Raw genomic sequence first — 23,763 nt, 5'->3', positions numbered from 1 at the left:
CAGCTTCCCCTGTTGTTAACATTTTGCATAATCTTAATACAACTAATCAAAGCTAAGTAAACTTTGATACAGTAGTGTTAACTAATCTTCAGACTATATTTGAATATCACAAGTTTTCCCATTAATGTTTTTTTTTCATCCAGGTTACAATCAGAAGTCTCCTCCAGTCTTCAGTAGTTCCTCAAGACCAGGTAGTTTCACTGGTGAGTTCTAACAGATACTCAGGAGACAAATAATTCCAATCTTTCACAAACTATTCCAAAGACAGAAAAGAGGGAACACTCCTTAGCTTGTTTTCTAAAGTTAGCAAAACTGATAATTGAGGTCAATCTCACTTATGAACACTGATGCAAAAAATCCAGATAAACTATTAGCAAATCAAACACTGAAGTATATGGAAAATTAATAAATCATGACCAGGGTGGATTTACTCCAGGGACGCAAAGTTGTATTACCATTAGATAATCAGTTAATTAAATAAATTAATATGTTAAAAGCAAAAAAAAATCATATGATCATCTCAATAGATGCAAAAAATGATAAAATTCCACATACATTCTTGATAATTTTTTTAAATTGAGGTAAAATTGACATACCACATATCAGTTTCAGGGGTACAACATAATAATTCCCTATTTGTATATGTTGTGAAATGACCATCACAAGTCTAGTTAACCTCCATCACCACACATAGTTACGCAGTTATTTTTCTTTTGTTGAGAACTTTTGATTGACTCTCTTAGCAACTTTGAAATATGCAGTACAATATTATTAACTATAGTCACCATGCTGTACATGACATCCCCAGGACTTATTTATTTTATAACCAGAAGTTAGTACATTTTGACCCCCATCACCCATTTTGCCCACACCCCACCCCTGCCCTCTGGCAACAACCAATCTGTTCTCTTTATCTATGAACTCTTTTTTTTTTTAAGAGTCCACATGTAAATGAGATCATATGGTATTTGTCTTTGTCTGACATTTCACTTTTCACTTAGCATAATGCCATCAAGGTTCATCCATGTTGTCGCAAACGGCAAAATTTCTTTTTTTAATGGCTGAATAATATTCCATTATATATATATACCACATTTTCTTTATCCATTCATCCACTGATGAACACTTACATTTTTTCCGTATCTTGGCTATTAATGTTTCTTAAACTAAGAATAGAAGGAAACTTTCATAATCTATTAAAGTATATCTGCCACAATATACAGCAAACATCATACTTAATAATGAAACATTGGAAATATTCCCTATAAGATTAGGAAAAAGACAATACTACTATTACTACTTCTATTTAATATTATACTGGAGAACCCAGCTAGTTCAATAAAACAAGAATAAAAAGAAATGAAAGTATACACATGGCTACAAAGGAACAAAACTCTCATTACTTGCAGATGATATATGATCATTTACATACAAAATCCCATAATACAAATTATGAGAATTGAACATTTTTAGCCAGATTATTGATTACAAAATCAATGGACAAAAATCAATTGCATTTTTATCCACTACCAACATTGTAATTTTAAAATATAAAATTAAAAATATACCACTTAAACAGCATTAATGATATCAAGTACCTAGAAATAAATCTAGCAAAATAAGTACAAAACCTTTATGGAGTTAAGTGTAAAATTATATTAAAGATTAAAGAAGACTTAAATGAAGAGATAAACCATTTTCATGGATTGGAAGACAATATTATAAAGATTTTTATTTTCTCCTAATTGATCCATGGATTCAAGGAAGAAGCAAGAATATATACAAGTTTGTTCTATTTATGTGAGGTTCAAACAATGAAAAACCAAACTATCTTTTTTTTTAAAAAATAATACAAATATATGTGGTAAAACCGTAAAGAAAAAAAAAGGAAAATTTTAAGATTTTGTTTATCTCTGAGTATGGAGGGAGAGAGGTAGTATCAGAGAGGGGCTTACACGGAACTTTAAAAAATATAAGAGTTTCTTTTCATAAAGTGGGTACATGCTGTGCCTCCCTTAGGCTAGACATTCTGGGTCTCTGCCCTGGGCCCCAGCTTTGGAGTGCCTTCCTTGGAATTTTGTAGGTCCCTCTTCAGTGCTTGAAAGGACTGAGATGTGCAGTGCCATCCTGCACCTGAGCCCAGACCTGATCCCACGTGGGTCCCAATGGAGGGAACTGCTTTCCTCAAAAGTTTTTAAGTCTTCCTCCAGTGACTAGGATCACTGCAGCTGGCAATACTGTCTGGGCAAAGTACCCTGCTTTAACCAGGACCCACTGGTCCCAGGTACTTATTTCTCTCAGGGGTCCATTTCTCCTTTAGGGCAATCTCTGACTCTTTATCACCTCACCGCATCTCCCCCACCAGGTTGGCCAGATGCCCGGTGGAGCTTTTAGACTCATGCCTATGAAGTGGAGCCTGGGGTCTGGTGCCAGGGCCTGGCTGCAGGGGTGACCTGGTGACAGATCGCTCCCATTGCCAGCAAGATATTTCTTTTGCAAGGTGGCAGGGCCACTGGGATGGTGTGGACACGCTGGTTTTGGGAGATTCTCACTCATGTAGGACTAAGGACAAGGTCAGGGCTTTGGAGTACTGGTGACCCTGCACTGACTTGGGCTTGAGCAACGTGTATTGGCCATGCTCTGACTCTCACCCACGTGTGTTCCCACTGTGGAGTCACTCCCAGTGTAAGCACCCAAGGGTGGCAGGGTGGCAGTGGGTGTCCCATTCTCTATGGCACACCCTCCTCCCCTCATCACTGTCACCCCACCTCTACCACAGGCTCCCGGCCTTGTGTCAGACAGCCCCCAGGGGTGGCCTTGCTTGTCTCCTCCAGGAATTTTTAAAGGCCATTGTTCTGCAATACTAATGAATCTTTTTGATCGATGACAGTCATGCTGTCCCAGGGGGTCTTAAGCCTTTCTCGATCAGGGACTGACCTTAAGCTAATGGGATCCATCTTCTGGCTCCGCCCCTGGGTCCCTCACTTATCCTCCCTGCTGGTGAAGTGTTTGGAAGGCAATGGTGCCTTCTCTCTCTTTTTTTTAAACTATTAGACTTTTTAATTGAAGTATAGTTGATTTACAATATTGTGTTAGTTTCAGGTGTACAGCACAGTGATTCAGTTATTTCCAGACTATTTTCCATTATAGGTTATTACAAGATATTGAATATAGTTCCCTTTATTTATTTTTTGAATTTTATTTTATTTATTTATTTTTTATGCAGCAGGTTCTTATCAGTTATCTATTTTATACATATTGGTGTATATATATATGGAATGCAGTGATTAGTCCTAATGGGTTTAAGAGAAGGCAAGATCAGAAGATGTTTCTCTATGCCTTCACTATAAAATTTCTATCAGTAAGCTTAACATGACTAGAAAACAAATTACTGTTCACATGTTTCTGCATACTCTGGCCTCATGTTTGTGGTCATCATCATGGAAGCACAGGACAAACTTTGAGAGAGTGATTGGCATGATAGATGGTGCAGCCTCATGAGTAATGCTATAACCAGTATTAAAGACAGTAAATGGTATTAGGGAACTGCAGAAGTAAGAAATCTATATTGTTTAAATTCAAGCAGTTTCCAAAGAGCCATGGCATTGTGAGTAGTAATGGTGTTGCTACCTTTTTCCAGCTGTGGGACATATGAAATTAGCCCGGAACAACTCATTTGACACTAAAGAACAGGAAGAGATGGTACCTGGACTCTATGAAGAATATTCATCTGTACTGATTGGACAATAAACAAATTCTTTATATCTTTTCTATTAACTATTTTAAATCTTCATTGATAAACCACTATTTCTCAGATTGGCCCATAAATTTTGTAATGCAATTTTTAAATCAAATTGTATTTATAGTCAGTTAACTGAGCAAAAATATATTCGATTATGGCCCCGCACACCCTAGGGGTGGTCCTGTGTACTTGATGTCCACGTAACATCATCTCTTTTAGTTTTATAGTTGACTGTTTAATAGTCTGCATATGGATATACTCAGTGAATGACTATAATATTTTTCCTATACTCTTTTGCCTCTTCAGTAGATTATAAACCCTATTCATCTCTCTCTTTTTTTAAAATGCAAAATAAAAAGGCTTAAATGGAATCTTTCCATCATTTACTCCTTGTTACTAGTTCAGGATTTGTTTTCAAGCTTTGCCAAGGGTTGTTTCCACTATAAAATTGTGGTCTCTTCTATCAGCTGGACCCTCAATACCACAGTAATCTTTTTCGGTGCTGAGTTATCCCTCGTCTCCTTTTCTTCAGTGGCTAGTCCAAACTTCAAGATGTCTTCCCCATCATTTGGCTAAAAGTAATTCCCTTTCTCCATGCCCTTACTCTCAGTAAAGGCATTTTTCTCCTATACACACACACATACACACACACACACACACACACACACACACACACACACACACACACACACACACACACACACCTCAACTTCCTGATAAATCCCCAACTTGTACCACCATCAAATTATCTTCTCTCACTCTTTCCTCCATTTCACTGTAAGCAGTATTCTTCATTCTATCCAAGGTTAAATACTCCAGTGTGTTCTGATTAAACCCCCTCCTGCCTATTCAGAACCATATGCTCTCAACTGTCCCCCCGCCGTCTCTCTCTGTCTCCCTCTCTCTCTCTGTCACACACACATTTGCACACACAGACCACAACTTCCTCCTCTCTGATACCTCTTTCCTCCCGATATATAAATTCCTCCCAATATATATATATAAATATATAAAATATATATAAATATATAAAGTTAATTTTTTAATACTAAACAAATGAACAAACAAACAGCTCTTCCTCAATCCAGCGTCCCCCTCAAAACAGGCTACCACATCCTATTGTGAACTGCATGTGCCCAGCAGGGAGCATTCACAGAATCAACATGGTGACCAGGTTTTCTGGGACTGACCATTACACAACCTGAGCAATTATATGTAGTGACCCTCTTCAAATTGTCTCCTTCCCTTTATAGTTACTCTTCCCGGAAAAAAAAAGCTGTAAGTTACACTTGCTGTTTCTTCTTCCTTATCGTCTCCTCACTCCTTAACTGCTTCTGCACCCTCTCTACCTCTCTGTAAGATTTGGTGCTAAGGCCAACAGTTTCTTATTACCAAATCTAATGGACATTTTTCTACCTTTACCTTACCCAGTGGTTATTTGAAGTTACAGACCATCCCTTTCTTGAGATTTCTTTAACTTCCATCCTCTTCTGATTTTTCCTTCCTCTTACCTCGCTAGCCAGCTCTCAGTTTCCTTCAAGATCTTTGGTTGTCTGAGCCCTACTTAGTGGTCAGTGTTCTCTGGGGTTACATCCTAGACTCTATCCTCCTCTTTTTTCAAGTTTGCTTCGGTGACATAGTTGAAACGTTCGGCTTTACCTATAATGGGGTCACATTTTGAGACATGGAGTTTTGGGGGTGGAGATGAAGAAGGAATGTTCTAAAGTCAAGTGTGAGGTATAATATAACTTAGCCTTAGAGATCCTTTTAATAGTCTATGAACACAGTAGAACACAATGTTCCATAAGCCCCCATGGTTTTTCCTTCAGTGTTGGAAGAGATTATTGAATTTCAACTGAGCACCAGGTTATATATATTTGACTTGGGTTTAGGACCAAAACTATTAAAAAAAAATAGGCACAGTATCTTTAAATATAAGACCAACACTCAGCAGGAGGGAATGTTTAGACCGGGGAAATGGAAACTTGCTAAGAGTATTGCCTCTCGTCTTGGGACGAGGCAATTTTGGGGCGTAAGCTGTATGAGAGGAATGGTGGGAAGAATCATTGTAACTATTGATTTTCTCTATCCCTTTTGTTCTTCCTTTGCTTTGCCAAAGGTGTATATTTGGATTTGCATAAGTGAAATGTGCATGTGCACTCTGCTACCTGCATGCAAATAACTCTTCTGTCTGTATCTCCAGCTTGGTCTTCTGAGCTCAGGCTCACATGCTGGAGATTCCCTTTATAGACAGATTATCCCTTCATATTAACACTCTCTAGACAGAACTCAGCCTTTCTCCCCTGCCCTTACACGATACTCCCCAACTACTCCCCCTTCTCTACTCCTACCTGGAAGAATAATACTTTTGTTCAATCACACAAGCCAAAATACCTGAGAATTGTCCATGGATCTTTTCTTTCCCTTAGTATCCACATTCCATTAACAGCCAAGTCATATTCCCACTATTCTCTTAAAGTTGCTCAAACCCTTTCTCTAGCTGTCCATCCCACTGCTATTGCCTTAGTTTATACTTGTCATCTTCCAACTTTTCCTAAAATTATTACACTGGCTTTTAACTGTGTTTTTTTTTTTCCCAAGCTTCCATCTTATCCCCTCTTCCTTCTACTGTTAAGAAAAAGCATACAGTGCTTGGAAATAAAGGCCAAGGCTGTGCAGTAGATCCTTTCAATCTGATGTGTTATTTAACAGGTCTACCAAGTAATTATTTCATTATGGAATGTACCACCATTGGAGTTGTTTTATTATTATTATTATTATTATTATTATTATTGGAATTTGTAAGGTAAGGGCTCACACCTTAGGCAGTTACATGTTAACTTGTAGATTTTTGCCTGGTAGAGATGCAAACAGTTTTGTCCCTAAAGGAGATAATCCCAAGATTTTATTGATCTAACGCTAACCATAACTGTCTCTAACTTAAAAGAATAAGAAACTAATTTTGATTCCTCTCCTGATAGCCTATGTAAACCCCCATTCTTCAAATGTCTTGGAACCAGCTTACCTAAATTACTGGTTCCCTCATTATTTAATGAGTTAAATAAAATTCTTGACCAGTGTCCATTCTATATTAACATGAGGCTCATTTTAAAAACTTTTTGAAAATTATACTTTGACACCATGCTGCTACTAATAAATTCTTTCCAAATTGCTTATCTGATCATGTTATTTCTCTGTTTATTTCCCTTAATGGCTCCCTGTAACCTTAAGGACTGATGTTCACCCTCCTTAGCTTGACACTTTCATGTCCTTTATGGCTTTAGTCCTCCCTACTTTTCTAGCTAAATCTCTTGCCATCCCCTCACAAACACTTTATGTTCTAACCATATGACACTACTAAACAAGCAACACTTTCTCCTCTTTGTACATGCTGCTCTCTCATCTAGAACTCCTCCCCCATCTCACCTCCACTACCCTTTCCCCATTTCCCTCCTTTCTGCATTATTTACCTTCAAGACCGCCCAGCTATCACCTCCCGTCAAAGCCTCCCCTGGTCAGAATGCATGCTGGGTTAGGTATTCCTCTCCTGTGTTCTCCCTGTGCTTCCAGCTATTGCAACACTTGCCGTACCCTCTACAATTCTTCATTTGCTTGCCTGTTTCTGAGGCTAAAAGTAGATTGTAAGCTCTTTAGCCAGGAACTGAACTGAACATCTCTTAAGTACTTAGGTTTTGACTGTACTGTTAAGAAAATGATCTATTTGCCTCATCTGCCTCAGCAAAGAATAAATTTTTGTAGTATAATTGTGTCAAATTTAGTGACTGTCAACAGTGTTTTAAGCATAAGCAAAGTTAGAGGTAGCCTCTTTCCAATGGCCCTTGCTCCTAAATTTATCCATTATTATGTAGAGCATTTTTCTTGATTTCTTCTTAATGTTATAGTCAGTGAAAGAAAATAAATTTTTATCATACTTTTGTCTAATAGAGGTTGTTCCACGCTTCCTGATCGTACAGTCATTAAGTTACTCAGATTTTTATTCGTGCTTCAAGTTTTGCCTACAGTCAAAGTAAACCGTATTTATAGGCATGAAAGTGTTCCCATTTTTCCCCCCAAGAAATTTAGAGGAAATTATCTCTTGCTGGTTTTAAGGCCAAGGCTTCCATTGGTACACTAAGTGTTGATGGCCCTCTGATAATAGCTGATTCCACAGCCTCCCCCAGTGTATTGTGTGGGCCCTTGACTAGTGTTTCCTCTCAGCCACTTCCAGCTGTGGCTCATCTGCCCAAGCAACATTTCCTATTGAAATGATTCTATGTGATTTCCTATTGAAAAATGTCCTTCTTGTGCTTTTCTAAATGCTTTTCTGTCTGGAGCAAGTTGGTTCCCTTTGGCAGAAAACACTGTTTGTGAGAAAAAATTTCCTAATGAAAAGAATCCTAGATTTCAATGTTGAGTATCAGCAACATAAGGAAAAGCACACCTGCATATGAGGATTAGAACTTTACACGTGTGATTGACCTCAGCCTCCAACCAAAGCAAAAACACCATCAGGGAAATCCTCTTATGTTTGCACTCACTCTGAACCACCCCCCAGATGTCAAGGTTCATGGTAAAGTGTGGTCAATCTATGTCCTGAAGTACTTTGAGCCTCTAAATCTTTCAAAGTGTACTTTACCCTTTCATTCCGGGTTAGAAAAGCATCATCAGAAAAGCTGAGCTAGAGTTACTTGTTGGTCTCATATTAGATTCCTCATTTCTTTAGATAAACAAGCACCTTCTTCTATTAGTGGATGCTTCTCAGAAGATTTTAAAAACCAAAGTCTCAAGTGATATTAATGTCCCTGCCTAGTTGCAGTAGGATTTGGTTCGATCAGTGGTTTTTAAACTAAGTTCTGAGTGTCCTAATGGGTCCTGCAGAAATCCCTCAGGATCAAAAGGGGTGAGTAGATGATGCTTCCCCAGCCCAGTTTCAATATATGCAGCTCTATTTTTATCCACTTTATATAAATTGGGCTCTAACACACATTTCATTTGGAAAAAAAAAAAAGGGTTCTACTGCTTAAAGATAAGTTTAAAAAAAGAAAACAGAACTAGAATCCTTTTTTTTGGATTCAATAGTGAGCTTACACTGCATGCAAATAAAGTAGGCTTAAGATACTGATATTGCTGCTAGTACAAAGCAGTGACACATTTATTTTTTATTCATTTATTCTACAAATATCTATTGAACGTCTCCTATATGCTAGGCAGTGTGCTAGGTGCTGGGATATAACTAAGAATAGGCAGCATACCTACCCTCATGGACCATGTAGTCTAGCAGAAAGATGGGCAGTTAATGCACTGTGATAACTAGGTATGTGTGTTGGCGGGAAGGAGTCAAGAAAGGCTTCTGAGTATTAATGAAGCAAAAGTAGGGAAGTAGGAGTGTTCAGGAGATGGGACTTGTAAAAGCCTGTGGGGGAGAGACATTGTGGCTCTCTGGAAGAACTGAAAAAAAAAATGTGTTAACTCTGGGGTGTGGAGTTCAATATAGGGAAGGCTTGTAAGCTATCTTAAGGAGTATGGACTTAAACGTAAGAGCTATGGGAAGCAGTGGGGCAAAATGATCAGATTTCTTCTTTTAAAAGCTCACTCTGGCTGTAAAATGGAGAATGGAATGAAGAGGAGCAGAGTGGGGAATCAGAGGAGAAGCTATTAGAGTGTTCCAAGTGAGAGATGGGGGTCCCCTGGGTTAAGGGAGCACAAGTGCAGGAGGAGAGCTGTGGCCAGATTCCAGAGATGATGCAGAGTTAGATTCCGCTGAGTCTGATGATCGATGGGATGGGTGTTGCGTATGGAAGGAAGAAGAAGTATCAAGGATGCTATTCAATTTTCTGGCTCAGGCAACTGAGTGGATAGTGGAGTCATTTGTGGAGACAGGGAACTCAGAGGAGAGGGTCAGGTTTAGAGGGAAGGTGATGAGATTCATTCTGGACATGAGTTGGAGATCCCCATGGGCCATCCATGTGTAGATGTTGAGTAGGCAGTTGGGTGTTTAGGTGTATAGGTCAAGACACAGTCTGGGCTAGAGATATAGCTGTGGGACTTATCAGGGTAGAGGTGGTGATCAACATCTTGAGAACAGAGTGAATAACAGCTCCTAGGTAGACTAGTAGGTTGTGAAAAGAAGGGTGGCCTAGAAAGGTGGCCAAGAAAAAGAGGACAAAGAGAAGGAAAATAAGAGAATCTGGTGTCATAGAAATCAAGAGAAGAGAATGGTTCAAGGATGAGCGAGTGAGATACAGTGTTAAATGCTGCACAGGTCACAGTCTGACAAGTGTCTTCAAAATGCAGGCCTGCCTTCTGTCAGTGACAATATTCACAAGCTGTCTGGGATTATCTCAGTCTAGTCAAAAAGTTCTCTGTACTAATCCAGGAATAAATCTCATGTGTAACTGTACAAAAATAACCAGGAGACAGGGCTCCTTTAATTCTCAGTGGATTTCTATATCAATGTGTAATTTTTGTAAATATCTGAAGAAGTTTAAAATCCAAACAGCTAATGATTGAAAAATCCCTACCCACATACATGTGGGCAAATCGCTAAGGCTATCTCTGAAGTGATTTCTCTGAAAATCCAAAAACCAAAATCAAGAATTCCACATGGTCTACTCTTTAAGGTAGTATAATGTTAGTATTATGTATAATATATAATAAATATAACTTGGAGATAAATAACTAGAGCAAGTGGAATCCACACACATACCTAAAAAACTGCAAAGTCATGTTAACCCACAATTACATTTTCCTCAGGCTTAGTTTCACCTTCCACTCAGCTTTCTTTACATTCTGTCCCTTATTCCCCTTTCTACCTGTACTTTTGGGGTTAACCTTAAGGGAGCTATGATTGTGGGTAAATATGTTGAGTTTGAGATTCTTCACAGAATGCGAGGTAGTGTTTCCCACAAGGGAAGTCATTCTTTGCAGAGTTCACCACTCTGTAAACCACATGGCTGGAAGGAAACCTGGGGGTTATCTAGTCTACATTCTTCCTTTTATAGTCAACGAAATTAGGATAGAAAGAAAAGAAGTAACTTGAGCAATGACACATCAGGCATTGAGTGGGCAGCTGAAGTAGGTCTACATACAGCCTGCCCTGGATATATAAATATAATGCATCTTGCAGAAGACAGAAAGAACTAAAATATGTTCTGTCCTATTTTATACTGCAAGACTAAATCTGTTCATGTCAAGTTGCTAAATCATTCAATATAAAATAAAGAAAAAGGTTTACTTTTGTATGTTTGAGAGACATTATGAGAAACAGTCCACAAACATGAATTCTCTTTTATTTCCTGTTTCACTTCATTTTATGCAGACATTGTTTCCAAAGAGATCAAAGATAGGAGAACACACTGATTTATTCTGTGATAGTCTGTGTAGCCTACATCTTGTTTCAGGGTCCTTCCCATTACAGCACTCAAGTTCATCCATCATCCCTTTCCCAACAATGCCAATACTTTGACCTTCTTATGAGATGTCAGGGATTCATGTGCCTGCTTGGATAGAACTGGCAATGGGACAAGGAGAGACTGGGCCAGGAGAGGCTGTTAAATCCAACTGTCCCTGGGCCAGGTCAGTGTAAGAGAGGAAATGGCTTTCTGTGGACAGATGCACCCCTGAGCTGCCAAGGATCTTGACGGGATGGTAGAGGAGGTAGCTTTCTAAATATTGGAAATCCAAAACCCATGGTAGGTGATGGAGTATAAGGAAAGACCTTGGACTTTGGAGTAAATGGACTTGGCTTAGCATCCTAGCTGTGCTTCTTAGAAGCAATGAGACTTTACAAATTTATTTTAATATCTCTAAGCCCTTAGTTTCTTCATCTGTAAAATTTAGTTGTGAAGATGCAGTGAAATAAAGACTGTTAAGAACCCAGCACAATAGTTAATAAATTTTAATTTCTCTTTTCTTCACTTTAAATTCCTTAGGCTCCTCCCATCTCAAGCCCTGTCTCTTCACATCCCAACTAGATGGCTCTGCTAAAGAGAGACTCGAGTTTTTACTGAAATACCCTTGAAGAAAACCTCCTCGGAACTTGGACCCACATATTCAGAAGGAATTGGCACGGTAAGCCAACACTATTGCTTTTCCCCCCCAGTTTTATTGAGATATAACTGACATATATCATTGTATAAGTTTAAGGTATACAACATAATTATTCGATTTATGTACATGTTGCAAAATTATCACCACAATAAGATTAGTTAACATCCATCAACTCAAATAGTTACAACTTTTTTCCTTATGGTGAGAACTTTTAATATCCACTCTCTTAGCAACTTTCAAATATACAATACAGTATTGTTAACTATCGTCATCACGTTGTACATTATATCCTCAGAACTTATTTATCCTATAACTAGAAGTTTGTACCTTTTGACCACCTTCACCTAATTCCATCATCCCCTGCTACTACACCCCCCACCTACTCCCCACCCCCTACCTTTGACAATTACAAATCTTATCTTTGTTTCTATGGGTTTGGTTTTTTGGATTCTACCTATATGTGAGATTATACAGTATTTGTCTTTCTCTGACTTGTTTCATTTAGCATAATGCCCTCAAGCTTCATCCATGTTGTTGCAAATAGCAAGACTTCCTTTTTTCTCATGGCAGAATAGTATTCTATTGGGTGTATATATACCACAATTTCTTTATCCATTCATCTGTCGATGGACACTTAGGTTGTTTCCGTGTTTTGTCTATTGTAAATAATGCTGCAGTGAACATGAGGTGCAGATATTTCTTCGAGATACTGATTTTGTTTCCTTTGGATATAACCCAGGAGTGAAATTGCTGGATCATATGGTAATTCTATTTTTTTTTTTTTTTGAGGAACCTCCATACTGTTTTCCATAATGTCTTTACCAATTTACATTTCTACTGAGAGTGCTCAATAGTTCCCTTTTCTCCATGTTTTTGCCAGCATTTGTTATTTCTTGTCTTTTTCGTGATAGTCATTCTTACAGATGTGAGGTAATAGAGTGGTTTTGAGTTGCATTTTCCTAATAATTAGTGATGGCCAACACTATTTGTGACAGAGAAAAATTGCTTGCAATTTATAATACCCAACTGATTCCAAAAGAACTTCTTTGCTGAACAGTGTGATAGGTATGAGGATGCAAGATTAAGAAAGTTCACTAACTTGTTCTGCATTGGAAACTTTTTATTTATTTATATTTTGCAGGAGGTAGAAGGGGAGGGCAGGGCCAAGGGACAAGGCAGTGAGATCCAGAACCAGGGAAAACTGAAGCCTATGTGTGGACAAGATTAAAGGGTGAAGAGGTAGCCGAGGGGAACTTTGTGGGGCACATGGAGATGTTTAATAGGAGTTTCTGTGAAAGTTTGCCATCTGGTGCTTGATATAACCCTTTCATGCATCTCTCTATAAAATCTATAATAAAACCTGTGTTTCTCATAATGTCTCAGGGGAGTCGAATTTGTTCTTGTTGAGAAGTATAGAAGTGCTGAGTCCTACTTCAAGGTGTCTGTGAGTCCAGGACAGGGCTGCCTATGAAGTCCAGACATATCTGGGTCATATTACTTAGATATCAGCATCCTCTCCTCCGGCCAAAGATATGCGTTGTTTTTAAAAAGCAGAATAAAGAAATAAACACATAGAAACCATCATTATTAGGCCCAGAACCACACATCGAATCTCTGAAGGATGAAGATAGTTTCATCTGGCAAAGGAACACAAAATCCAGAAGATTTTGGCTTAACCTACATCTTCCCTTTGTGCCTCACAAAATGGTTATAGAGCTTCCACTCCAAATCTTTCTGATCTGGACAGTGTTACTCGTTCAGAACATTTACCTGATGCTGTAAAATTTGTGTGAAAAGTCAAGGAATAAAACAGTATTCAGTAAATCCTAAGGCAGGGACTCTCAGTTGACTGAGAACTCTTTCTATGCCCAGAAAACAAACAGCAGCAGCCTTCCCAGCTCATTTGTGACGTATTGAGGGAATGCGGTAATTTTCAGAGCTTCCAGCAGAGCTTGTGGTCACATTTAGCTCTATAGCTCTACCTGCTCATAACTCTCCTTGCTTTTTCACAGTGGAACTGTGTCTATTAGGAAGCAAGAAGTAGCTTTTAAGAAAAAGGTCTCAGAAAAACACATACCTCATAAAAACTGATAGGAGTGAAAATTGCATGTAATATAGATGACAAAGTCCAGGAGAGAATCCAGGAAGCTTTTAAGATTTGAGAGTGGTGCGTAGCGTACTGCTTTGGAACAAAGGCTACTCAAATGAATAAGCTGCAGGGATTTGTTGTGGGAGCTTAATTGCTTCAAGACTTTGGTGCCACTTCCAGAACAGCTACTCGTTTAATTGGAAAATTGGTTTCTACAGAATGACTAACAGGTACAAATGAGTGGAAGATGCTCTGCTGCAAAGATAACATAAAGATAGCTCTGAATGTGCCACCCTGAGCCATCACATAAGCCAGCTCTGAGAACTGAGCATTGTGATGTCGAGGAAAGAGCATAAGATTTAGAGTCAAATGACCAAGATGAAAACCCAAGCTCTAATATTTGCTACCTGTCAAGTAGCAGGTCACTCAGTTCTTCTGAGACTCAATATGCTCTTCTATCAAATGAGCTGTTATATGTCACATGATTGTCATGAGGCTCAATGGATATAAAGTATAGATGGAAGCACTTATAGCTTATTACAAGATATTGAATATAGTTCCCTGTGCTATACAGTAAATCTCTGTTGCTTATCTGTTTTATATGTAGTAGCTTCTATCTATTAATCCCATACTACTAATTTATCCCCTCCACATTACCCCTTTGGCAACTGTAAGTTTGTTTTCTATGTCTGTGAGTCTGTTTCTGTTTTTGTATATAGATTCATTTGTATTATTTTTTAGATTCCACATATAAGTGATATAATACTATATTTGTCTTTCTCTGATTTACTTCACTTACTATGATATCCTCTAGGTCCATCCATGTTGCTGCAAATGGCAATATTTCATTCTTTTTTTATGGCTGAGTAATATACCATTGTATATGTGCACCTTCTTAAGCCAGTTATCTGTTGATGGACACCTGGGTTGCTTCCATGTCTTGCCTATTGTAAATAGTGCGGCCATGAACATTGGGGTGCATGTATCTTTTCTTTTCTTTTTTTTTAAAATCTAACAAAGTGTTTTTATTTTTTTAATTTATTTTTTATTGAAGTATAGTTGAATTACAATACTGTGTTAATTACCGCTGTACAGCAAAGTTATACATATATATACATTCTTTTTCATATTCTTTTCCATTGTGGTTTGTCACAGGCTATTGAATATAGTTTCCTGTGCTATACAGTAGGACCTTGTTATTTATCCATTCTATATATTGTATTTCAAATTGGAGTTTTTGTCTTTTCTGGATATATGCCCGGGAGTGGGATTGCTGGATCACATGGTAGCTCTATTTTTAGTTTTTTAAGGAACTTGATACTGTTTTCCATAGTGTCTGCATCAATTTACATTCCCACCAACAGTGTAGGAGGGTTCCCTTTTCTCTACACCCCCTCCAGCTTTTATTTTTTGTAGACTTTTTGATGATAGCCATTCTGACTGGTGTGAGGTGATATCTCATTGTGGTTTTGATCTGCATTTCTCTAATATTGGCGATGTTGAACATCTTTTCAAGTGCCTGTTGGCCTAGATGGAAGCAATTAAAATTTTATTTTTTAAATTTATTTATTTATTTATTTATTTATTTATTCATTTTTGGCTGCGCTGGGTCTTCATTGCTGCATGCAGGCTTTCTCTAGTTGCAGCGAGTGGGGGCTACTCTTCGTTGCGGTGCGCAGGCTTCTCACTGCGGTGGCTTCTCTTGTTGCAGAGCACAGGCTCTAGGAGCACGGGCTTCAATAGTTGTGGCATGCGGTCTCAGTAGTTGTGGCTCACAGGCTCTAGAGCGCAGGCTCAGTAGTTGTGGCACACGGGCTTAGTTGCTCTGCAGTATGTGGGATCTTCCCAGACCAGGGCTTGAGCCTGTGTCCCCTGCATTAGCAGGCAGATTCTTAACCACTGTGCCACCAGGGAAGCCCTAAAAGAAATTTTTTTAAATTTAAAAACTAATACATGTTTAACACAAGAAGCTTGGAAAACAGAAAAAGAAAAAGGAAGATACCAAAGAAGTACCCATCATTTTATCAACCAAGGAGAATAGATAGTATTTCAGTGTCTTCAATCTTTTTTTATATGTATGAGTACACACACACACACACACACACACACGCACACACTCTTCCTTTTAAACAAAAATAACATTTTAACTGCATATGTTTTTGTAGCCTGCGTTTCTACTTAGCAATATATTGCGAAATATTTCCTGTGTCAATAGTCTTCTACTACGTGTTTAGGAAAGCAATTTTTGTGTGTGTGTGTGTGGTCACACCGCATGTCTTGCGGGATCTTATTTCCCCAACCAGGGATTGAACCCCGGCCCACAGCAGTGAAAGCCCCGAGTTTTTACCACTGGACCTCCAGGGAATTCCCAGTAAAGCCCTTTTAAAACTGTGAAGGGCCATTCATATATCAGTAGTTATTATTAAAATATGAATAAATGAATGAATATCCTCATCTCTTCCCCAATATACACAAAACCCTATGCATCCAGAAAGTTTTCCTGCATCATTCTATTGGCAATTCTCTAAATAAAACTTAAGGTGAGTGCAATAATTTTTGCCTAGCTTTTGTTATTTCTTTTCTAATCTTTTCTTTCTAATAACTAGGAAGACAAAAGTTACAAAATGAGATTATGTGCCAATATATTTTATTTTAAATGCCTTTGATTTATTCTCTTCAAATTTGCTTTGGCAATGATGCATGGCTTCTGTTGAGAAATGCTACATGTGTACCATGATGCTTCACATTAACATAATTTAACAATAATTACCTGCAAGTCTGGACCCACTGTCCCTTTGTTTTCCACGTTCAAGGTCTTTTACTCTCATGAAGAATATATATGCTTTTGCTATGCACACAACTAGGAAATAAATTACAACTTTGATTTGGAAATGGTTAAAGATGATGAATGGGCAAGTTAATTTGGTATGAGGATGTTTTGCCCACTTTCCCTACCTTATCTAATCTGGATTGAGATTTTGGAGGCATGGACCCTCTTTCTGACTCTGTTACTATTCGTGCATTGTAAGCAAGCCACTCACCTTTCCTCAACCTTGGTTTTCTCATCTGTAAAATGTCAGGAGGAAAAGAGATCATCTCTAAACTTCTAAGATTTTAAGGCCACATTTGGAGAACCAGGTGAGCATCCTGTTGGCATATCAGAAATGCCCTGGAACAGCTCTAACTAGTTGATAAAATATTGAAATCTTTTGCATCACTTATTAAAATTCCCCCGGCTAGAGCTTCCAAGTGCCCCCATTCTGCAGTCCCACCACTTTCAATGTCCCTGGCCCTTCCTCCTGGACCCTCAGCCGCCTCCAAATTCCACCAACTAAGGGGCCTCCAGCTGGCATCCATTCTCGTTACTCAGTTTCTGACTCCATCCAGTTTTTAAATATTTTGAATAACTCTCCTGATTATAAGAAGCTCCTTTGCATGCCCAGTGCACAATGCATGCTGGCTCATGACAGAGGCTAAATCATTATCCCTGTGACTAAATCTTCTGAAGTTCACAAAATTGGAGACTATGTTTAGAATTGACCATTTTTACATGTAGTGGGTGGAAATAAAGTGAAAACCTTAACTGAACTTTGTGAGTTTTATCGATTTATGTGTAATTAAGGTAAAGTTGATACATTTCTTTTTCTAAGTGTATTCAGTTGTTTCTATTGTTTAAAAAGTAAAGTGATTTTTTAAAGTTTAGTTTAGACTTCAAAATAGCAGGATATAGGAATGTATTCTTTTTTTATTTTTTGAATGTCTTTATTGAGGTTTCAGTCACATACCATAAAATCCACCCATTTAAAGTGTACTGTTCAATGGTTTGTAGCATATTCAAGAGTTATGCAACCATCATTACAATCTAATTTTATCACCCTAAATACCCATCCTCCTTAGCTACCACGCCCCATCCCCCTTCCCTCAGCCACTGGAAACCACTAATCTACTTCTATTTCTATGGATTTGCCTATTCTTGGACATTTCATATAAATGGAATCATATACAATATGTGGTCTTTTATTGACTGGCTTCTTTCACTTAACATTGTTTTCAAGGGTATGAGTATATTCTTAATGTAGAATCAAATTGAAACCAAAAGCAATCCTGAGCCAAAGTTTGAAGACACAGTACTATTTGGCTTGGTGATCTAGCTCCCCAACCCCCCGGCCTTCCCTCCCTAAGTCGTTTTGCAATTCTGGACTTATCTCCTCTCCCACAAACAAATGTCTTGTCAAAAGCTTCAATCTGTGAAGATCTGTTTTATCTCAGATCTCACAAACTCATTGAAAGTCAGGAATCAGAGGCAGTGGGGACTTAATACCCCACTATCCCTAGTGGTAATTAATTTAAAAGGATAATTCCTTAATAACAATAATAGTTTTCATTTTGGAGCCCTAACTAAGGGCTGGGTTCTGCACTAAGCACATTTCTATATCTCGCTGTAGGTAATTCTTGCTAACCACAGAGGAGTATATTAATATTTTAATTTCACAGAGGAGAAGAAAGAGGTTCAAAGAAGTTAAGTGATTTCCCCAAGGCAAGCCATCTATCCAATGGCAGAAACAGGATGTCCATCCAGATGTGTTTGATATTAAGGTCCATGCTCTTAATTACTTCATTTCATAGAGTTTAAGACTCACATTTTTCACATTTTAGTGTCTCCGAAATTGGGATGCCTCTTACAATTGGTGATGTCTTATTATAATTGGCATTGGTTTTTCTTTCTTAGTGGCACATAAAATAGTGGTACATCTTACAATTGATTATATCTTTGTTCTGATAAAACTTGGTATAAAACAATATTGCCTCCCTAAAGGAATTAACCTTTAATAATGAAATTTAGGATTAGTGGCAAAGTTAGGAGGAGAGGAGGAGATGGGTTTTGAGGGGAAATTCTCCCCCTCAGCATCACAATGTATCTCATAATACAAATGCTTACATGCTTCTTCTGTGGATAAAAGTGATCTGATAAATGCTGTCCTCAGTCACAAACAATTATGTTTTCTGACTATACACTGAAATGGAAAAACTTTGAAATCTGAATTTTTCCATTGCAGTATAGAGCAATGATGGTCTTGCAACATCAGTTAAAAGGCTGTCATTGTTATTTGAATTGATTTTAATTGCATTTAATTTTAAAAACATTATGAAACTTTTAAAGGATGATGTTCCAACTCTGAAAAAGTTGAGGAATCACTGACCTACAGCAAATTGATATTAGGATATTAGATGTATATTTGCAATGCCTCATGTATTTCTATATTTTCTTCTCATACTTTCTGCCCATGACACTTTTCAGAAGAAAGTGAATATAAATGTTCTTGCACAAAAAATTCCCTCCCAGTATTTCTCTTTCTGTTTTCTAGCAGAGGCATTCTAATTGGAGTGCCCTCTGATCTTTCCAGAGCAGAATGAGAATGAGGTAGAAGGAAGGAGGCAAGAGAAACTCATGAGTATTCACTTGTTCAGTTAGGTTACTGTTGACCTGTTCTTTTTTCTTTCTGGTGTTTATCTAGACTGAGTCATAGAACTATAGGCTTTCCTGTCCTGTATAGAGATTCACCCAGTTGAGCTGGAGTCAGGATTTTCTTTTTCTGGACCAATCTCAAACTAGAAACTTAAAAGGAGAGAGAGATAGAGGTGGAGAAAAGAGGGAGAGGGAGAGAAGAAGGGGAGGGGAAGGGGACAAAAAGGCAGGGGATAACATTATCATCAGATGATGCTTTTTTAAAAAAGAGCTTCCCCTGGTTGCTGTGTGAGAACAGACTGGAGAATTGTTCTTGAAGATAAGAATAAGACGTGGATTCTTGTCCCGACGCTATCAGATGCTGGATGACTGAGGCAATGCATTGATCTTGGTTTCCTAATGAGGTTAATTATGTCTGTCATATCTAGCTTACAAGTTGTTATGAGATTCAAATAAAATGATGCATATAAAGTGTTTTGAAGAAGCTCAAAGGGAGACACAAATACAAAAATTAATTTAGATGGCAAGGTGCTACATAGCAAAGCTTCTGTGATAATAATTACAACAAAATAGCTACACTTATTAAGCACATATTTTGCATTTTGTCTTCACAGTAGCAATTATGAGAAAGATATTATGACTTTCAATTCAGAGCTGAGCAAACAAACTTAAAGAAGTTAAGCAACTTTCCCAAGGTCACAGTTGCTTAGTTGCAGAACCAGGATTTAAATCCAGGTGTGGCTGACTCTTAAGCCATAGCTTAAGTCACTCCACTTACATCTTCAATCTTTTTCTCTTTGTCACATTTATTGTGAGAACCACAGAAAATGTAAGTACTTAAAGTAATAACTCATTTTGCCCACACATATAATTTATAAGCTTGCCTTCTTTTTCTTTTGTGTGTTGTTTTCGGTTTATAAAACTTTTTTTTTCTGCTATAACTGAGTTATATGGACAGCTGGAATGATAGCAGATAAGAGCTGAATGTCAACAAGTAAGCAGGTCAGCCTTTTTCACCAGACTTAGGAGCAATTGGATAATATTTTCTGGGTTTGATCATTCTTTGTTATTTATATGATACCAAATAAGTTTGCTGAATTATAGAAACTTTTTTCTTTCTTTTTTAAATTGAGATATGATTGGCATATAGTATTGTGTAAATGTAAGGTGTACAAGATGTTGATTTGATACATTTATATATAGCAATGTGATTACTATCTTAGCATTAGCTAACACCTCTATCACATCACGTAATTATCATTTCTTTTTTGTGGTGAGAACAATTAAGATCTATTCTCTTGGCAACCTTGAAGTTTATAATACACTCTTGTTGGCTATAATCACTATGCTGTGCATTAGATCCCCAGAACTTATTTATCTACTAGTTTCAAGTTTGTATCCTTAAACAACATCTCCCCGATTTCCCCAACCCCCCACCTCCTGATAAATACCATTCTACTCTCTTTTTTAACGAGTTCAGCTTTTTTAGATTCCACATATGAGTGATATCATACAGTATTTGTCTTTCTCTGTCTGACTTATCTCACTTAGCATAATGCCCTCAAGGTCCATCCATGTTGTCTCAAATGGCAGGGTTTCCTTCTTTCTCATGACTGAATAATATTCCATTGTGTGTGTGTGTGTGTGTGTGTGTGTGTGTGTGTGTGTGTATGATATGTGACAAACAGATCACATCTTCTTTATCCATTCATCTGTTGACCAACACTTAGGTTGTTTCCGTAACTTGGCTATTATGAATAATGCTGTATTGATCATGGGACTGCAGACATCTTTTCAATATCCTGTTTTCATTTCCTTTAGCTATATACCCAGAAATGGGATTGCTGGATCATATGATAGTTCTATTTTTAATTTCTTGAGGTAGTGCCATACTGTTTTCCATAGTGGATGAACCAATTTACATTCCCACCAACAGTGCACAAGCGTTCTTTTTTCTCAACAACCTCATCAGCACTTGCTATTTTCTTCTTGGTGATAGCCATTCTAACAGGTGTGAGGTGATATTTCATTGTGGTTTTATTTGCATTTTGCTGAAGATTAGTGATACTGAGCATCCTTTTGTGTACCTTTTGGCCATTTGCATTCTTCTTTGGAAAAATGTCTACTCAGTTCCTCTGCCCATTTTAAAGTCAGATTATTTGTTTTCGTTATTGAAATGTATGTGTTCTTTATATATTTTGGTTATTAACCCCTTATCCAATATATGGTTTGCAAATATTTTCTTCCATTCATTAAGTTGCCTTTTGATTTGTTGTTTGTTTCTTCTGCTGTGCAGAAGCTTTTTAATTTGACGTAGTGCCACTTATTGATTTTTGCTTTTATTGCTTGATGTTTTGGTGTTATATCTAAAAAAATCATTGCCAAGACCAATGTCAAGGAGCTTTCTTCCCTATGTTTTCTTCTAGGAGTTTTATAGTACCAGGTCTTATGGTTAACTCTTTAATTCATTTCAAGTTAATTTTTGTGAGTGGTGTAAAATATGGGTCCAATTTCATTGTTCTGAATATGGTTATCCAGTTTTCTCAAGACCATTTGTTGAAGAGACTATCCTTTCTCCACTGAGTGTTCTTGGCTCCCTTGTCAAATATTAGTTGGCCATATATGCTGGGGTGTATTTCTGGGCTCTCTGTTCTATTCCATTGGTCTCTGTGTCTATTTTTATGCCAGTACCATACTGTATTAATTACTGTAGCTTTGTAGTATAGTTTGAACACAGGACATATGATGCCTCCAGTTTTATTCTGTCTCAGGATTGCTTTGGCTATTCAGGGTCTTATGTGGTTCTATAGAAATTTTAGGGTTATTTTTTCTATTTCTGTAAAGAATGCTCTTGGAATTTTGATATGGATTGTGTTGAATCTATAGAGTGCTTTGAGTAGCATGGACATTTTAACAGTATTCTTCTGATCCATGAACAAGGGATATCTTTCCATTTGTTTGGGTCTTCTTCAATTTCTTTCATTGAAGTCTTGCAGTTTTCATTGTATAGCTCTTTCACTTTTTTGGTTAAATTATTCATAAATATTTTCTTGATTTGATGCTATTGTGAATGGGATAGCTTTATTTTTTTGCAGATATTTTGTTGTTAGTGTATAGAAACACAACTGATTTCTATATGTTGATTTTATATCCTGAAAATTTAATGAATTCACTGATCAGATCCAACAGTTTTTGATTGAGTCTTTAGGATTTTCTATATATAAGGTCATATCATCTGCAAATAATGGCAATTTTACTTCTTCCTTTGCGATTTAGATGGCTTTTATTTCTTTGTCTTGCCTAATTGCTCTAGCTAGAACTTCCAGTGCCATGTTGATGAAGAGTGGTCAGAGTGGGCAACCTTGTTTTGTTTCTGATCTTAGAGAAAAATATTTCAATCTTCCACTGTTGAATAGGATGATAACTATGGGTTTGTTGTATGTAGCTTTACTATGTTGATATATGTTCCTTCTATGTCCAATTTTTTGAGGGCTGTTATCACAAAAGGATGTTTTATTTTGTCAAATGCTTTTTCTGCATCTATTGAGATAATCACATGACTTTTATATTTTATTCTATTAATGTGGTATATCACATTTCTTGATTTGTGTATACTGAACCATTCTTGCATCCCAGGGATAAATCTCATTTGGTCATGGTGTATGATCCTTTTAATGTGTTGTTAAATTTAGTTTGCTAATATTTTGTTGAGAAATTTTGCATCTATATTCATCAGGGATTTCAGTCTATAGTTTTCTTTTCTTGTGGTGTCCTTATCTGGCTTTGGTATCAGGGTAATGCTGGCCTCTTAAAATGAATTTGAAATTGTTCCCTCCTCTTCAATTTTTTGGAAGAGTTTGAGACGGATTGGTATTAATTCTTTAAATGTTTGGCAGAATTCATCAGTGAAGCCATCTGGTACTGGGCTTCTCTGTGTTGGAAGATTTTTGATTATGGATTCTATCTCCTTACTCATTATTGGTCTGCTCAGATTTTCTATTTCTTCCTGATTCAGCCTTGGTTGGTTGTATGTTTCTAGGAATTTATCCATTTCTTCTAGGTTATCTAATTTGTTGGCATATTGTTGTTCATGGTAGTCTTGTATGATCCTATGTATTTCTGTGGTATCAGTTGTAATGTCTCCTCTTTCATTTCTGATTTTAGTAATTTGAGTTCTCTTTATTAGTCAGTCTAGCTAAAGGCTTTTTGTTTATCTTTTCCAAAAACCAGCTCCTAGTTTTATTAATATTTTCTATTGTTTTTCTGGTCTCCATTTCATTTATTTCTGCTCTGATTTTTGTAATTTCCTTCCTTCTGCTAACTTTGAGCTTTGTTTGTTCTTCTTTGTCTAGTTCCTAGAAATGTAAAGTTAGGTTGTTTATTTGAGATCTTTCTATTTTCTTAATATATGTATTT

At 37.3% G+C, this 23,763-nt stretch overlaps 2 long non-coding RNA genes across 2 annotated transcripts in view; one reads left to right on the top strand and one right to left on the bottom strand.

The window, feature by feature from the left end:
• LOC309643728 overlaps nt 1-23,763 on the top strand; it is a 106,299-nt gene that overhangs the window by 25,175 nt on the left and 57,361 nt on the right. The window lies entirely within an intron of this gene.
• LOC309643721 lies at nt 1,421-15,973 on the bottom strand. The gene is made up of 2 exons (XR_014254028.1): nt 4,407-15,973; nt 1,421-4,368 (listed from the first exon to the last, which is right to left on the bottom strand). It is a non-coding gene; the product is annotated as an uncharacterized lncRNA (long non-coding RNA).

The sequence above is a fragment of the Balaenoptera physalus genome (assembly GCF_965194825.1).
Source record: "Balaenoptera physalus genome assembly, chromosome: 15".
NCBI lineage: Eukaryota > Metazoa > Chordata > Mammalia > Artiodactyla > Balaenopteridae > Balaenoptera > Balaenoptera physalus.
Note: the sequence above shows the minus strand (reverse complement) of the source record. Positions and strands in the feature narration are given on the sequence as shown.